Source organism: Protopterus annectens, chromosome 13.part0, assembly GCF_019279795.1.
Source record: "Protopterus annectens isolate FY-2018-M chromosome 13.part0, PAN1.0, whole genome shotgun sequence".
In the NCBI taxonomy this organism is placed as follows: domain Eukaryota; kingdom Metazoa; phylum Chordata; order Ceratodontiformes; family Protopteridae; genus Protopterus; species Protopterus annectens.
The window spans coordinates 151,583,138-151,600,149 of record NC_056747.1 but is presented as its reverse complement, the minus strand read 5'-3'; the positions used below and the strand labels follow the sequence as shown (position 1 = coordinate 151,600,149).

At 39.5% G+C, this 17,012-nt stretch overlaps 2 protein-coding genes across 3 annotated transcripts in view; one reads left to right on the top strand and one right to left on the bottom strand.

The window, feature by feature from the left end:
- Positions 1-3,810, bottom strand: part of SIN3B (SIN3 transcription regulator family member B) — a 1,843,877-nt gene extending 1,840,067 nt beyond the window's left edge. Inside the window, exons 1-2 of one of the 2 annotated variants that reach the window (XM_044090740.1) lie at positions 3,641-3,810; positions 2,463-2,556 (exon numbers count right to left, since the gene is read on the bottom strand). The gene's annotated coding sequence lies outside the window, so the exon portion shown is untranslated. The remainder of the gene's footprint in view (positions 1-2,462; positions 2,557-3,640) is intronic. The other variant, XM_044090739.1, reaches the window with a different exon arrangement.
- A 139-nt stretch (positions 3,811-3,949) lies between these two features.
- Positions 3,950-17,012, top strand: part of CCHR13.PART0H19orf44 (chromosome chr13.part0 C19orf44 homolog) — an 822,089-nt gene continuing 809,026 nt past the window's right edge. The window contains exon 1 of the mRNA XM_044090741.1: positions 3,950-4,240. The gene's annotated coding sequence lies outside the window, so the exon portion shown is untranslated. The remainder of the gene's footprint in view (positions 4,241-17,012) is intronic.

The following is a 17,012-nucleotide window of genomic DNA, read 5'->3' as shown; positions in this document are numbered from 1 at the left end:
GGGACTCCGGATGACCAAGTTTGCAGACAACTGCAGGCTGGGAGCCATTACTACCTCCCCAAGTGATGTAGACATCCTACAGTAAGGCCTCACTGAGACCAATGACTGGTGTCGAAACCATTGCCTTAAACTTAACGCCAAAAAATGTGTCATCTCCTTTGGTAAAAACTCAAATTTCCACTTATTACCACATCAATGGGAGCCCGCTGAACACTGAAGGCATTATAAGAGATATGGGGACACAGCTGACAGCAACCTCTCCTTCAACCACCACATTGCCACTATGGTCAGAAAGTCCTTCTATGTGGCACATCTCATTACCAAGGGTTTTGCATCCAGGAAGAAAGAGGTTAGTGTCTCTCTCTACACTTCCCTCATTAGACCAATCATCGAGTATAATGCCCCATTTGGCATGTATCTCACTAGACACCCGCAACAGCTGGAGAGGCCACAGATGCATCTCACAGAGATGATCCTATGCATAAAACACATGTCCTACATGGACAGACTCAAAAGACTCCAGCTATTCTCTGTCTCAAATTGCCTACTTAGAGGTGATCTTTGGCTGACTTACAAAGCCATGTCTGACCCAGCACTGTTAGAAATGCTACATCTAAAGAAATCCCAATCCCTCTGCACCACATGCTCCAGACACCTCAACCTCATTAACACAATTAACAAAACATGCTGGAGGGCCAGGTTCCTCACCTAGAGACTGCTCATGCTCTGGAATAGACTTCCCATACATGTCAAGCAGAGCACCTCGCCGTCCTTCTTCAAGAGAAATCTTGATGAGTGGATGGGTAATAGAAAGTTCACCTCGGGGATCACCCCAGTGGCTCTACTTGATACAGGCACAGGGAACTAACATCACGTGGCGTGATGCAAGGGCACTTCCATGGGCTAGGCTTGTAAAGGCTCCAGGGCCATTAGCACAGTACACGCCTATGACTCAATTTACAAGACTGTGTACTGCTCCCCCAATCTTTTTTCTTTAATGAGATGTACTGCTGCTCCTTTAGTCTCACCATACTTCACCATCCCACCTTTATGGTAGCTTTCCTTTTGACTCCTTCAAGCAGCCTGATGACCCTTTCCTTGGATGCTTTCCAAAACTCCAAAATACTCAAGCTGCAGTCTGACAGAAAGCATTACCTTTCTTTCTTCTACCATCTATCTCTCTGAAAATATTCCCCAGCATTCTATATGTTGCCATCACTGCCATCTTACTCCACTTCCTGTGTGCCCATTTTAGAATTTATTACCCTCTAGATTAATTTTGTGCTTTGTCGTCATCAATTCCACTCTTCCAAAGGCTCAAGTGCAATACTATGCATTTGTCTGCACCGAACCAAATCTACCATCTTCCTTGTGTTTCTAGTGATTAGGTTGACCTTGTTCTTTATTACCCAAGATGTGTAAACACACCAAAAAGCACTAAATCAATGATAAAACGTTGCAATCACCGGGAATAGATCATTATAACAAAGATAGCTCAATCAAATGCAAATCGGTCAAAAATGTATAGCCGAAAGCAGTTTTGACAACAGTAGAGAATTTACTTTTCTCCACTGCTGTACAACCTCAGAGTAGATATATTTACATTTGGGGGGTGTCCCACCTACACAGGGGGTGCAGAGGGGGCATGACCCCCTTAAAAATGTTTTTTTTTTAGATTTTTTATGAAAGTTATATAGTTGATTTATAACCAGGACTACTGATCTACTGACATTAATCAAACACTCTACTAGTAATTCCAGACATTGATTATCTCACCACAACCCTGTGTGTCCTTACTCCAATTCCAGAAGATCAGCTTTAAATGTCACAGTCGTATATACATATGTCAAGTTTCAATCGATTAATCTTCATCCAAAGATGAATTTTGGTCCACATCTGCTAGAGAAATGACGACTTTCATATGCTCATGAGAGAAGAGATAATCCTCTGCTCACCTCACACATAGCCAGCCTTAGGCATAGGCCAACTAGGCAGCCACACAGGCCGCCAATCTACTAGGGGCGCTTTTCCAGTATTTATTTGGTGTAAGTAGACCAGGGCGGGGGCACCGGGTGGTGTGGAGGGGCGCCGTGGAGCCCTTTTGCCTAAGGCATCAGTTGATCTAAGGCCGCTCCTGACTCCACACACCTCTCCACCTAATAAAATCTCCCCGAAGAAATATGCATATAAGTAGTAAAGTTTACCCAAAATGAAACTCTTATGATACCCCATAGGAAGAGAAGTGGAGAAAATAATAACACACACACACACACACACTAATCTCCTGGGAATCCTCTGACAGTATCATAAAACTCAAAAGGTAGTACAATCACCTCTGATGCTGAAAGATCAGAAAGACTACAGGTTCTACGTCCCACCCAGAATACTTGAGATCATTTTTTACACTTCAAAACATGTCAGGTTACTTGGTGGTATAATGTAAAAGAGGTCATTGCACTTACCCAAGTGCAGGAGAATTTCCTCAGCATCAAGGCAAATCTCCCTTCAAAAGGAATATCACTTCAATGCTCCCCTATGAGAAGACCACTTGTCTAGCTGGATTAACCAAGTCAACAAAGCACAAATAAAATAAAAAGAGAAAACGTCAAAAAGGGGGAAGAAAGCATTCCAACCAAAAAGAGTAAAGGTCAAACCACAACAAAACCTAAATCACTGTAAGAGACAATGTCCAACCTTGTCAAAAGATGCAGACAGATCACACACACAAAGACAATATAAAAATGTTTGGCATCTATGCAGCAGGGGTTCTCGCCGGTTTCATTTTTCATAATCAATGCACTGGATCTCAAAAAATTAAGACACTGTCTTAAAGCCTCGACTAAAGGTATGGAATTTACAGATAATTCAACCTTTCAAACACCTTCATCCAAAAATATCCTACTCGATGTGTTAACTAATTTAGCTTGACTGCTACCTTATACACTACTACTGTAATTTACATCAAACTAGTTTTGTACCTCCTTATGGAAGTACACGTTATTTCTAACTTCAAAGAAAAGTTATGGGTAAAGACTGAATCTCTTGACAGATGGTAAAAGAAAAAAACTTGTCATGAAATTACAAAAATATAAGCTAAAGACTGCATAAAACTGTTCCATTCTTACCACGCATTTAACAAATAAAAAGCATCAGACTGAACTTGAAAAATACGCATATTTTGACAGCACCGCAAAACGAATGTTACGCTAGGAAAGCCTACGTTTACAATGTAATAAAACTTTTCTTCGGTCAACTTACTACTTGATCAGATTTGCAGAGTCACGTGCAACACTAAAACAACTTAAAAGGAATACTTTATGCATATCAAAAGTTCAAAAATATAAACATTGCGTGAACCAATTTTCTCAGACGTTTGCTAGTTTGCACTCTGGCGTGATAATATTTGCAAACTGCATACTTCAATTTTCTTTAAACGACGGCATGCAAGTTATTCTCAGAACTGTGGCCTATTGTTCATAAATGCCGTGGTTATACGCATCTTCTATAGAAGTCAAATGAAAAGGACAGGGAATGACAGTGACAAAACCGACGTGCAGTGTAAATACTGTAAAAAAAAAAAAAAAAACAAACTATAATGCTGGTAACTTCTGCTTCATTCCGGACTCACTCTTGCACTTACCTTTTCAGATTCGTTCTGAAACTACTGGCTAGTGTTTATTTAACTAAACAGGATATCTTCCTGCAAAATTTTATAAAATTGTTATTATTTTCATTTTATTCTTTCTTTTCTTTCTTTGGCCAATCAACACTATTATTTGAGAAAACGGAAGATGTGCTATCCAATAAATGCTCGACTACGAACGCGATTTTAAATTAAAGTTCCGTGAGAGAGTTTAACAGAATGATCCAAAGAACTAGTTCCCACATCTTTGGGCGGGAACTCCAAACTAGACAGATGCATTACATCTCGGTTATCGAGCAACTATTCTTAAAAGAGGCGGGGTTTGCTACTGCACACACTATGTCCCTCTTCTGCAACCTACTCGCGCAGTGACTCTGTGACAGACGGGACAAAGTGTTGTCAATCATCTCGTATTGGGTGTGCTTTCACGGTTTAGAGGCAGGGTTTGCTATTGCGCAGTTTTCAGTCTTGTAAACATACTTACTGTATCATAGTTGGCTGCATCCTTTCAAAGAGTTGTCCCGATAATGGGAGGGATAGACTGATATATGGCAGTTACTGTCGAGATCGGAGGCAAGATCCGGGGATTATAATCTGGTAAGTAGGCTGTAAAACTAAGCGATTAGGTGAATTAAGGTAATAGTTCTTCACTATTCCCATATTCATTTTTGTACAAGCTATGGGCCAGTGACCGGCTGTACAAAGTAGCCGTGGTGATGGTGAAGAAGAAACATGAAACCGGCATCCAGAATAGTAGAGACAACAGTCCGTAGTGTTGACTCTTCAGTACGTCCCATTTTCATTTAACTGCCACGAGAACGCAGGGTGAGCTGTTGCTCAGCAACCTGACGCCTGTTCCTTCACTGAGTTCTGTAGGTCCAATGGATTTTTTTTAATTGCATGGGATAACTATACAAGTTGTTGGTGGTAGTGTAAAAACTAATCGTATGGAACTTATAAAAATTCCAAGTATAATACATAATTATTGTTATTCTGAAATCCTGTGTTATGCCTGTGTTTTGCTTCCAGAGCCCATGAGTACCTTTTGTACAACTGCTAATTATTGCCTAATATAATTTTGATGTCTTGTATAATATTGTCCCTTGTACAGAATATTTTGTTGCTGCCTCTTTGCATCATATGGAGTTTCTATATGTCTTTTGTTCTTCTTTGCTTTCTCCCGGGCCTCTGCTGAAAATCCAGCCAGACAAGCCTAAAATAAAATAAATAAATAAATAAATAAAATCCATCAGCATATTTCTCTAGTAAAAAGTTTAAAATTAAGTGCACTTCTCTTAGTTCGTTAACTACATAGTAATTATCTGTTTTTGATATACTGGAGTGGATAAACCATGGAACTCCAAGAAAGAATGTTTTTTTTTTTTCAACATTTTATTATTATTATTTTTCTTTCAATTGCTAGAAACCCCCGACACTAATGGGTATTTTTACGGGTTTGGGGAGTCCAATAAGTTGGCAAATTTAAAAAATTCCCAGCAGAGTACTCTATCAGAAATATTGGGTGAGCAAATGGCTGCAAGTAAGGACATTATTCTGGAGTTGGGATACAGGATCTGAGTTTACCTGTACACAGTAAGGGCTTATTAAGTTAAATACTTTTGGCTGTCAAAAACGCAGTTACTAGAAAGGACATTAAAGTCTACACCAACTGTATATGAGGCATTGAACTAGAAGATGGAGCTTTAAAATAAAGGAGCAAATTGCATGTAAGTAAATGGAAATTGTGGGAACAGTACATGCATAACAATGTTGAGGAGGAGTGAGCTTCAAGGAAATGCAGGGATTCAGCATTTTTTGTAATGTTGGTCTGATGATAGTTGCAAATAATGTATTTGTGATGTATATTGTATTTAAATGGAAAATGGGCGATATTGTAGTTGAGGGCCTCACCAGTTTGTTTTGCGCAGAAGTGGGCGTGTCGTAAATTGAGTGACAACCCACTCTGCATATTTCATTTGCTCGTGCATACATGATATGAAAATATTAAATGTACACAAACGGTTAATTCAGTATTGCCCAGGAAAGCTGTCCTTAGTAAAAGGTCCTGCCAATGATACTGAGGAAGAGTAGGCTGTGACACCTGCACAAAATAAAAAGAGTCCATTTGGACATTAATTGGGACAGTGAACCATCGCTTTCCGACTCTGACAAAGAAAGCTATGATGCTACACAGTAAAAAGCCTGATGACATGTGTTTTGACGGTTTCATTTCTTTGCTGATTATAGGTATATATTATTAGTGCAATAAAACTTGTCAATTACAGATGTTGGTAAACAATTTACGGTCTGTCATATTACAATGTCAGTGCAGGTTTTTTTCGGTTGTACATTCGGAGGGAATGCATATTCATGAATGACATATCGGGGGGGTTTGGGCGGGGCTTGCTACTGCGCATCTGGTGAGGCCCTCAACTACAATATCACTGGAAAATGTTAAATTGGTATGTTTCTTTTCTTTTAATGTATGTTTGCCTATGTCTTAAGTGATAATTTAATAAAGACTAATGAGTGTTATGGCATTTTAATGCATCCAGGAATTAAAGAATAATAAGTGTTAAAGCTCTTGTTAAATTACAATTATCTGACCACAAAGCCTTTAAAAATTGCAATAATACAATAATGTAGACAGCTGTTGGGCGATATTTTACTTGAGAGCCTCACCAGATGCGCAGTAGCAAGCTCCGCCCAAAACCCACCCCGTGCTATTTCGTAATCGGGCACTAATGAATATGCATTCCCTCAATAGCGACACTAGCATATGTTTCTGGTATGTAGAATCTAGTGTTACTATCCCTAAAGTCAACACTGTAAGATAGTCTTTAATAATTTGTGTTGCGTGTGATGTACGTATGGTATTTCATGAGCATCTTTTAAGTAGTTCATCTTCCGTAAATCACGTGTTATAATAATACTTAAAATTTATTTTATTTAATTTACTAACATGGCTGTTTTAGTCATGTAAACAGTTGACCGATGTGAGTACCCTCTGCAAAGTATAATAGTAAACACAAGTATAATAGTTTTACCACACATTTCGAAATAAAATTTAGCATGTCTTTCATTGTGCAGAACGTGCTTTAGACATGTTTAGAAACAGTTTAATTCACATTTTTGGTGCATGCTGTGGTTTGTTTTCATGGTCTCATTTGCTTAAACTATAAATGTTAGTATGCAATTGATGCATTTCATTGGGTTTAAACTTGTCTCTGCCATGGCAACGTACTGTATTTATGGATGTTTGTAATAATGCTGTTACGATTCTGGGTTATGTAATTTTTTTTGACATTGAGATGGTCATCCTCCAGGAATTGTTTTTACTTTTGATCAATGGGATTACCTCCCCACCTCTTAGATCAAAACATGTCTTTTGCAGAGGAAGCGGGTATACTGTTTTATGATCTGACAAGCAGTAAACAGACGTATTGTAGAGCAGTGATCCAAGATCGGTAGTGTATAATGTGCAGTTACATCAGTTTCTTCTGTTTAAGGGGTAATGCTTTTACAGGCTTGTTTTAATTTATTGTCTTCAATCTTCAGAAGCCAGTAATGAGATTGTTTCCTGTGGGATTCACTGACACTTTTAGCAACAGCTGATTAGAATGCCATGTCAATCATGGCTCATTAGATATGCAGACCTGGTCGTCAGTCATTCGCGACACGCCCACTTCTGAGCAAAAGGTGTGGCCTTCAAGTAAAATATCGCCCAGCTGTGTACTACTATCTTAAAATTCTAAGCCTTGTTACTAACAATTGAAAAATCACTGCCTCTTCTAACCATTCCATTACTTAAAGCATTTGTACATCTGTACGATTTTGCAGAGCTAAGATTTTGCCTCATAATTTCATCTTTTCTCTTCTAAAAATGTTTGATTTTCTGGTAAACTACTGAGAATTACAGTCTGTCATTAAAGTCAGACATTATAGTTTCATACTTACTGTTCACGAAAATGCATGTGATGCAAAACCTGTAGCTCTATTAAGTTTTTAATGTCTCTGATTTTTAACTCATATTCTCACCCCGTCCCTTGTAATCCTACTTCTTAAAAGATGCAAAAACTGTTGTTTCTGTTTAAGTTTATAACCTCAATGATTGTGCCGTGGTGATTGTTTACTTAAGGATGCACCACTGTGCTTCATGCAAGTGTCGACAGTGCTGTCAGTAAAGTGTTTGGCAGGTTTTTTTACTTGTTATCCTAATTCTGCATTTTTTGAACATTAAAAAGTTTAAGAGGGTTAATTATAAAAATGTGAAACTTTAAATCAGGAATTACTGAGTTAATGTCTGTGAAAGACAACCACAAACATCTGATAAGGGGGCTGCAAACCTCTGTTATAAACAGTTTTAAGTGCCTTGCAGTCCTTTTGTGGGAGTACTGAGGCCCTAAGTTCCCCAGTAGAGTCCACAATGTTATTTGTTTATTTTTTTGTTCTCATTTCCTTAAGATTCATTTCTTGAAAAATTAGTGTCTGACATTATAAAGTTGGCCCATGTCATTCCAGGGGTGGTGCTTGCTACACATCCTGGCATGTCTCAATATAAATAATTCCCTGTGCTGCATCTCACATACATTGTTTGATTCTCTGTTAAATCGCAAATGATAATATACAATGACAGGCATTATATACCCCTATTCTTTTGTTCTGAAAATGCATTGTGAAGTAAAAGTTATTCTGTTAAGTTTTAAAGTGAAGTAAAAAAAAAACTTGCATATCTCAGATCAGCATATGTAGTAATTTAAGAGAGAAATCGCGACTTACACACAGCCTAATGCTCTCCATTATCTCCAACAATTTTAAAATATCCTCACAAAATTTTCGTAACTTACTGCAGTCCGGGAATATGTGTTGCCAGTTTGCCTTTATAACGTTCTTACATTAGCAGCAACTTATGTCATTGTCGTTCATCTTTTTTTATTTTTAGAATGGTGCTATAACCAGTTTTGTGTAAATATTTTCAAGATAAAGAATTCATTTGACCAACTGTTAAAATTAATAATTTATTTTCATTGTTACTTACATCAAGCAGTTCACATTGGTTTATGCAAGTCCAATGTTGATATTGAATTTTTATAAGACTACTTGGTGATAATGGAGAATACTGGACCTTTTTTTTGTGTGTGTAGCTCTCCAAATGTTTGAATAACATCTCAGATCTGCTGTATACCAACTTGTCCCTATCTCTCATCATCAAGAAACACATACAAGTCTAAAAATAACTGGTGGAAAAAGGCCTATATCCATGACTTTTTTTTTAAACTGTTACATTGTTCCGAACAATATGAAGTGTGAAACGTTGTCTGTAACCTTCAGGAACATTTGAGAGGTACATACCAAACTGTCAGAATTCTTGGAAACACAGCTTTCAACCTCTTTCTTTCTTTCTGCTAGAATCAGGAACAAATCCAGAAATAATCAGGTACAGTTTTTAAAATATTAATACAATCAGCATTTGAAGTTGACAGAATAAGAGAATGTGAACTGGCAAACATTATCAGAAGTAAAAACGTATACAACTTTAATTATTGCCATTATTTACTGACTTGCCTCCTTTTTCTCCCTGAATCTTAAGTTGCAGGGTGGATTATGAGACACAGAGAAATAATGGAAGACTCTTTAAGTCCCTTGTATTATCTTTAGCAGTAAGAGTTTGAGATGATGGAGAGCACTGGTCCTTGCGTAAACTTGCCATTCTGGATCTGCACTTACTGTTATTTTTATATCATCTAGAAAAGTAGTTTTTGCTGTGTAAACTTCCCTAATTATGGAGCAACAGTAATCCAATAAGCAGGAATCGTTTCTCTTGTTATCTTCAACATTAGAGTAATATTAACCAAAAAGTGTATCTGTTTTTTATATTAAAAAAAAAACAGTTTGAATTATCTAACTTAATATATTATCCGTGGGTGTAAAAAGATAACCATTAAGATAATTAGACCAAAATGTCAAATCTTTTTCTTGTAGATTCAGCATGCTTTCAATATTGGCACTGTTATTAAAACCCATTGTAGATGATATTGGAATGATGGTAAATAGACCTAGTAAAATGTTGATCTTGAAGAATTACTTTATCTAAAAATGTCAATGCTAACTTGTTGATTTAAAGCTGAGTTTTTCAATAATATATTATTGAATTTATTTTTTTTCATATACTATCACAAGTATTATCACCCAATACAAAAATCGTCTTAAAATTGAAGACATGATGTGAGTTCCTATTCTAGGAAAACTAGGACCATCATTTTCCATGTTCTTATGCAATTAGCTTGCTTCAATCTGAGTTTAGATGGAGGTCATAAAAAGTTTAATAGGCCTAATTAATTTAGCTGTTTTTTAAATAAAATGTATCTGGAAGAATTGAGGTCTGTAAAATATACAGAATCTTTAGTAATATAATCATTTTAATTAACATCAGTCTGTCCTCATATGTGATTAAAATATTCCATTTTTTAATAAGATTGTGTATTTATTAGTTTCTTGTAATTTAACTTGTACAATTGAAATTAAGTCCTTATTAATAATTATATCTAGATATTGAAAATGTTTTATTACATTTTACCCCCGATGTACCACCCAATCAGAGGAAATTAGCAGTTTTAGAGATAGAAAAGCTGCTAAGGAAAAGAGTCATCCAACCAGTCCCACCAGACAGGATCTGGGTTTTACTCGAGGTCCTTTTTTAGTGCCAGAAATTATAGGGGACCGGCACCCAATCCTGGATCTCAGCCTGTTGAACAAATTTATCAACCTCAGAAATTCTGGATTGTCACGATACAGTCCATTCTTCCCTTCCTAGGGAGGGATAACTGGATGTGCTCTATAGACCTCCAGGACACGTACTACCCCATAAAGATGGATCACCGCTCCAATGTAACTACTGTCTGTTCATTTTACTGTGGAGCTTTTCTCCCCGGGCCTCTGCTGAAAATGGACCTACATCCAGTCGGACACTCCCATTCAACAAATTTAAATAAATAAATAAAATAAATCACTACCAGTTCACAGCACTGCCATTTGGTCTCTCGACAGCCCCCCGAGTGTTCACCAAATGTGTGGCAGTTGTGGTAGCTCATCTTCGACTACAAGGATTCCAGGTGTTTCCCTATCTAAACGATTGGTTCCTTACCGCTCTGACCAGGAATCTTCTAGTCCACAGCCTCTCTTAAACTCAAGCTCTCGCTCTTCGCTTGGGGATTACAATCTACAAAGACAAATCTCAAATGTCCCCAACGAAGACACTGGAATTTATTGGAGCGGTTTTCAACACAACATCCTGTCAAGCTTCTCTTCCCCCCTCACAGGCTTTTGAAAATAAGACACCAAATCCTAGACCTTCTTCCTCAGACCTGTGTACCAGCATGTCTTGTACTGCAACTTTTGGGCTCCATGCCAGCTGCCATTACGTTAGTACCACTGGCGAGACTGCACATGAGAATCCTGCAGTGGCTCCTTTCCGCACAATGGTCATTGCTAACTCACCCACTCAACCCCATGATACGCCTTACAAACTGTTGGAAGGAAGAAATGCTATGGTGGATGAAGCCGCAAACGAATCGTTGATGTCGACCTTACTGTCTTCCACGGTGACCATGGACACTTCACTATTAGGTTGGGGGGGCATTTCCAGGGAAAGACTGTCCAAGGCACCTGGTCCCCCATAGAGGCCAACTTGCACATAAATGTCCTGGAACTGAGGGCAGTTCTCTTAGCGTTGCAAGCGTTCCATACATCCCTTCCCTCGGGGACCACTGCAATTCAGTCAGACAACATGTCAGTCATCCGCTGTATCAATAAGCAAGGCGGAACCAGGTCTTACCCCCTGTGTCGGGAAGCCATGAGGATTTGGCACTGGGCGGTAGTTTCCAACTGCTTTCTTATAGCAATGCACATGCCTTGGAGTTCCAACCTTATTGTGGACAATCTGAGCAGGAATATCCTGATGCCTCATGAGTTGCCTCCCTTGTGGAGTGGGTTTGTGTAAAAGGATTTCCATATGTTGGGGGCGAGAGCCTCAGTGACAGAGCGATTAATAAGGATAGAAACAGGGTAGGCAATAGAGTTGGCAGCAATTTTAAGGAAGTGTGGAAGTAGATTGTCAGCAGAGGTTGAGCAGGGTTTGAGTTTGTTCAGTTGGGATTTAATAAAGGAAATGGGAACAGATTGTAAGGAGAAAGTGTTAAGAGGAAGATAGACTGTGAGGTGGGGGCAGAGAATGGGAGTGGGACTGGATTGAGTTAGTCTTTGAATTGTGTCTATGAAATAATTGTTTAATAGGGTAGCAGTTAATAGTATATCATGTACAAGCAGTTATATTTTTGATTGATATTCCCCATTTGTATCAAATTATTTTTAGTTGCAGATAAATACAAATATGACTCAGTCATTGTCCATGCTGGTGTGAATGACCTGTGACGTACCTCCCTGGACTACATGAAAAGAGACATAGAGGAGCTCTCTGAGCATGTAGCCCAGGCCAATATGACCCTGACCTTGTGTAGCATCTTACCCTCACCAAGAATGATGCCACAATATGAAGACAAGATGATCAATTTCAACAATTGGCTTAAGTATTGTTGTCATTCAAAGGGGATCCAATGCCTGTCTGCCTGGGATGACATGCTCGACAAGCCACAATGCTTCGCTAGGGACGGCTTGCACCTGTCACCCCTGGGCTTTCGGATATTGGCAAAGGCTCTTGCCACCCCCATAGTGCCTTTTTAGGCAAGGCTCAAAAGACAAACCCACCTCCATAGGTATCGCAAGGGATAAGAAACTAAGAGTAATGCTACTCAACACCAGAAGTCTAAACCTCAAGATGCATGCACTCGAAACTCTCCTTAGCATGGAGAACATCGATATCTGTGCAGTAACAGAAACCTGGTTCAAGGCTCCCGAGCGCACCCCAGCACTACCAGGTTATACCTCATACCATGTTTTTCGGCCCCAAAACTTGGACCGAACCACAAAAGGAGGGGGAGTATCAATATTCGTCAAAGATACCCACACCTCCAGGTTGGTGGCACAGCACGAAGCATCAGAGACTATCCATGTGCAACTAACAGTGGGTAAAACTGCCTTCCAGTTTATAGCCTGCTACAGACCACCCTCCCAAATCCAGGAACCTCACTCTGCCTTCCTGAGAACACTGGAAAATATGAAGGTCTCTCCAAACACCATTATATTGGGCGACTTCAACTACCCTAACATAGACTGGGAGCATTACTGTAGCTCCAACACCCTAGCCCAAAGGTTCCTAGAATTTATAAACTCAAATGCTATGGAACAACTTGTTGCCACTCCCACAAGAGGGGAAAACATACTGGATCTGATCATCACCAACATGGGGACTCTATTCTCCAGACCAGAAGTGTATCCCTCACTGGTAAGATCAGACCATAAAGTAATCTCACTAGATATTCACATCCCGACCCCAACCCCTGCCCAGAAAACCACAGTGAAAAACTTCTCTAAAGCACATTTCCCACTCCTCAAAACCGAGGTGGAATCCTTCAAAGCCCCCGGGCCTGTGGAAAATACGGCCCAGACCGCTGAATCCTGTATAAACGCATTCTATGAACACCTTCAGGAATGCATGGATCATACAATCCCAAATAAAACCAAGACCCAATCTTCCAAAGTTAGGCATCCTGTCTGGTGGACCCCATCCAGAAACAAACTATACAACAGAAGGAGGAAGCTACAAGTAACTACTCTCAAATCCCACAATAAAGCAGGTGGCTCCTTGTTTTGCCAGCACAGGATCTTGTTGGTCAACTCACCCCATAGACCACAGCCACCCTAAGCTCTCCTCACCTTTTCAAAAAAAAATAAGGAAACCATCCTACAAAGCCACTGGCTATGCCCATGTACTAATCTGACTAAAGGCTCTGCCGTAGTTATCCTCATCAACCTTCAATTTTAATAGTTGCTTCTTTACCGTGTTATACCTCTACTGACCCACTTTTAACATTTCTTTCTTTCTTGCCTCTTCCTTTAGATTTACATCTTGTCATCTCATTTCTTTTCCTACCTTCACTTATCTCTTATATACTTCTCCCTACCTTTTTCTAGTATATACCACAGCTTTTTCTCTCATTTCTACATAGGCAATTTATATTTAAATGTATATTTATATTATTTTACTCTCCATATGACAGTCTATTACCAGAACTTCTGCATTTACCTAGCAGTCTTACTACTGGCAATCATTCAAGAGATTGCCTCTCAGTCTTTATTTTTCCTGTTTATTAAATCCCTCAGCATCTCACTACTAAACTTCATAAAAATTTTTGATCTTTTTATTTGCTTTTTATGTTTATATAATTGGCCTGCTTGGGGTTTTGAACTTTGATATCTTGTTATTTGATTGTTTAGAAATCTTTTGTATTTAATAAGTTGACTAGATGCGTTAAGTGGAGCTTTTCTCCCTCGGGCCTCTGCTACGAAAATGGACATGTATCCAGCCAAAGAACTAGCTTCGGTTAACAAATGTAAAATAAAATAAATAAATAATGGTAAATAGACATAGTTAAAGTAATTCTTCAAGATCAACATTTTACTATCTAAAAATGTCAATGCTAACTTGTTGATTTAAAGCTGAGTTTTTCAATAATATATTCTTGAATTTATTTTTTTCATATCACAAGTATTATCTTATTACAAAAATGGTCTTAAAATTGAGGCATGATGTGAGTTCTATTCTAGGAGAAGGGATATAAACTTTCCATGTTCTTATGCAATTAGCTTGCCTTCAATCTGACTTTGGATGGAGGTCATAAAAAGTTTAATAGGCCTAATTGTTTAGCTGTTTTTTTTTAAATAAAAATGTATCTGGAAGGTGAGGTCTGTAAAATGTACAGAATCACCCAGTAATATAATCATTTTAATTAACATCAGTCTGTACTCTATATGTGATTAAAAATATTCCATTTTAATAAGATTGTGATTATTAGTTTCTTGTAATTTTAACTGTATACAGTTGAAATTAAGTCCTTATTAATAATTATATATCTAGATATTAATATATTTTATTACATTTTACCCCCAATGTACCACCAATCAGAGGAAATTAGCTTTGAAGTAGAAAAGCTGCTAAAGGAAAAAAGTCATCAACCAGTCCCACTGGTGGGATCTAGGTTTTACTCAGTCCTTTTGGTGCAGAGAGTATGGGGGACCGGCACCCAATCCTGGATCTCAGCCTGTTGAACAAATTTCAACCTCAGAAATTTCTGGATTGTCGCGATACAGTCCATTCTTCCCTTCCTAGGAGAGGGATAACTGGATGTATACCGATACTCAGGACCGCATTACTACGCAAAGATGGATCACTTGCAGCTCCCAGTATACTATCAGTTCATTTTTACTGTGGAGCTTTTTCTCGGGCCTCTGCTGAAAATGGACCTACCATCAGTGGACTCCCATTCAACCGTTAAAATAAATAAATAAAATAAATCACTACCAGTTCAGGCACTTGTTTTGTGCCACCGACATTTGCAGTGTTCACCAAATGTGTAGCAGTTGTGGTAGCTCATCGCTGACTTCTGGGGATTCCAGGTGTTTCCCTATCTAAATGATTGGTTCCTTACCGCTCTGACCAGGAATCTTCTAGTCCACAGCCTCTCTTAAACTCAAGCTCTTGCTCTAAGCTTGGGGATTACAATCTACAAAGACAAATCTCAAATGTCCCCAAGAACCTGGAATTTATTGGGCGGTTTTATTTTAACATCCTGTAAGCTTCTCTCCTCACGGGCTTTTGTGAAAATAAGACGCCGTCCTGGGCCTTCTTCCTCAGACCTGTGTACACAGCATGTCTTGTACTGCAACTTTTATGGGCTCCATGGCAGCTTCCATTAGATTAGTACCACTGTGAGACTGCACATGAGAATCCTGCAGTGGCTCCTTTCCGCTACAATGGTGGGTTGCTAACTTACCCACTCAACCACGCTGATCGCCTTACAAACCCGTTGGAAGGAAGAAATGCTATATGGTGGATGAAGTCTGTGAATGTTGGTGTATGGTACTCTCCTCTTTCGTGACTGGGGCCTTACTATTAGGTTGGGGAGGCATTTCAGGAAAGACTGTCCAAGGCACCTGATCCCTCATAGAGGCCAACGCACACACAAAATGTCCTGGAACTGAGGCAGTTCTCTTAGCGTTACCACTTCCATACATCCCTTCCCTCAGGGGACCACTGCAATTCAGTCAGACAACATGTCAGAGATCATCGCTGTATCAATAAGCAAGTAGGAACCAGGTCTTACCCTGTGTCGAGAAGCCATGAGGATTTGGCACTGGGCGTTTTAACTGCTTTCTTAGCAATGCACATTCCTTAGGTTCAGCTTGTATTGTGGACAATCTCAGGCAGGAATATCCTGATACCTCATGAACGGTCCCTCAACCCTGTAACAGATCCGGATGCTTTAGCGCCAGGGCAAGCCTCTTGACCTGTTTGCTTCCCCTCTAAACTACAAATGCAGAAGCTATTTTGCCCTGATCCCCCTTCAGGGGGAACCACCGAGGGACACTCTCATGCATGATTAGCCCCTGGGTCTTCTGTATGCTTTTCCCCCATTTCCCCTCATCCCAAAGTTCTCCAAGCTCAGAGGGTTGAGAAGCAAAGTAATCCTCGGCCTCGTGCTAGCCCGTCAGGCGGTTCAGTTCAGTTTCTATGGCCTCATCTAATTTGTGAAATTCTTCTGGCCTCACAGAAACCTTCCACTAGAAAAGTTTATTCTAGTAAATGGACTGAGTTCTCTCTATTTGGGCAAAGCAGAACTTAAACCTTTCTCTGTAATGCTGTTCAAAGATCCTATATTACCTGACACTGCATGGGGCCTCGGCTTCAGCGATCACTGTACATTTAGCAGCTATAAGCCAGTTTTCAAAATGGTCTTGATAATTCTTCAGTTATATCACCGCCTATGCAGAGACAGCATGAAGGGGGGGGTATTACATGTTAAACCTCGATCAAGCCTCCGTAGAACACTGGGACTTGACCTGGGGCTTCAGTCTCACAGGTTCTCCGCCGGTGCGTTCATGTGATTTGAAATTTTGTCATGGAAACCATACTTCTAGTAGTACCTCAGCGAAGAGTATCTAGCTGCAGGCCTTGAGTGTCAAGTGCCGCCCAGTCTTCCACGCCCGGATAGGGTGTCCACGCCGTGCCAACCCTTCTTTCAAATCATGTCATCATCAATCGGTGCCATTAATCTCAAATGGATCAATTGTTTGTGGCGCTGCAGGGCCCAGATTAGGTAAACCTGTTTCAGAAATTAATCTTTATCCTCTTACTTGGCTTAAGCACGTCATTGCTATGTACCAGCAGAATAAGCTATCGCACCTTCCAGAATAA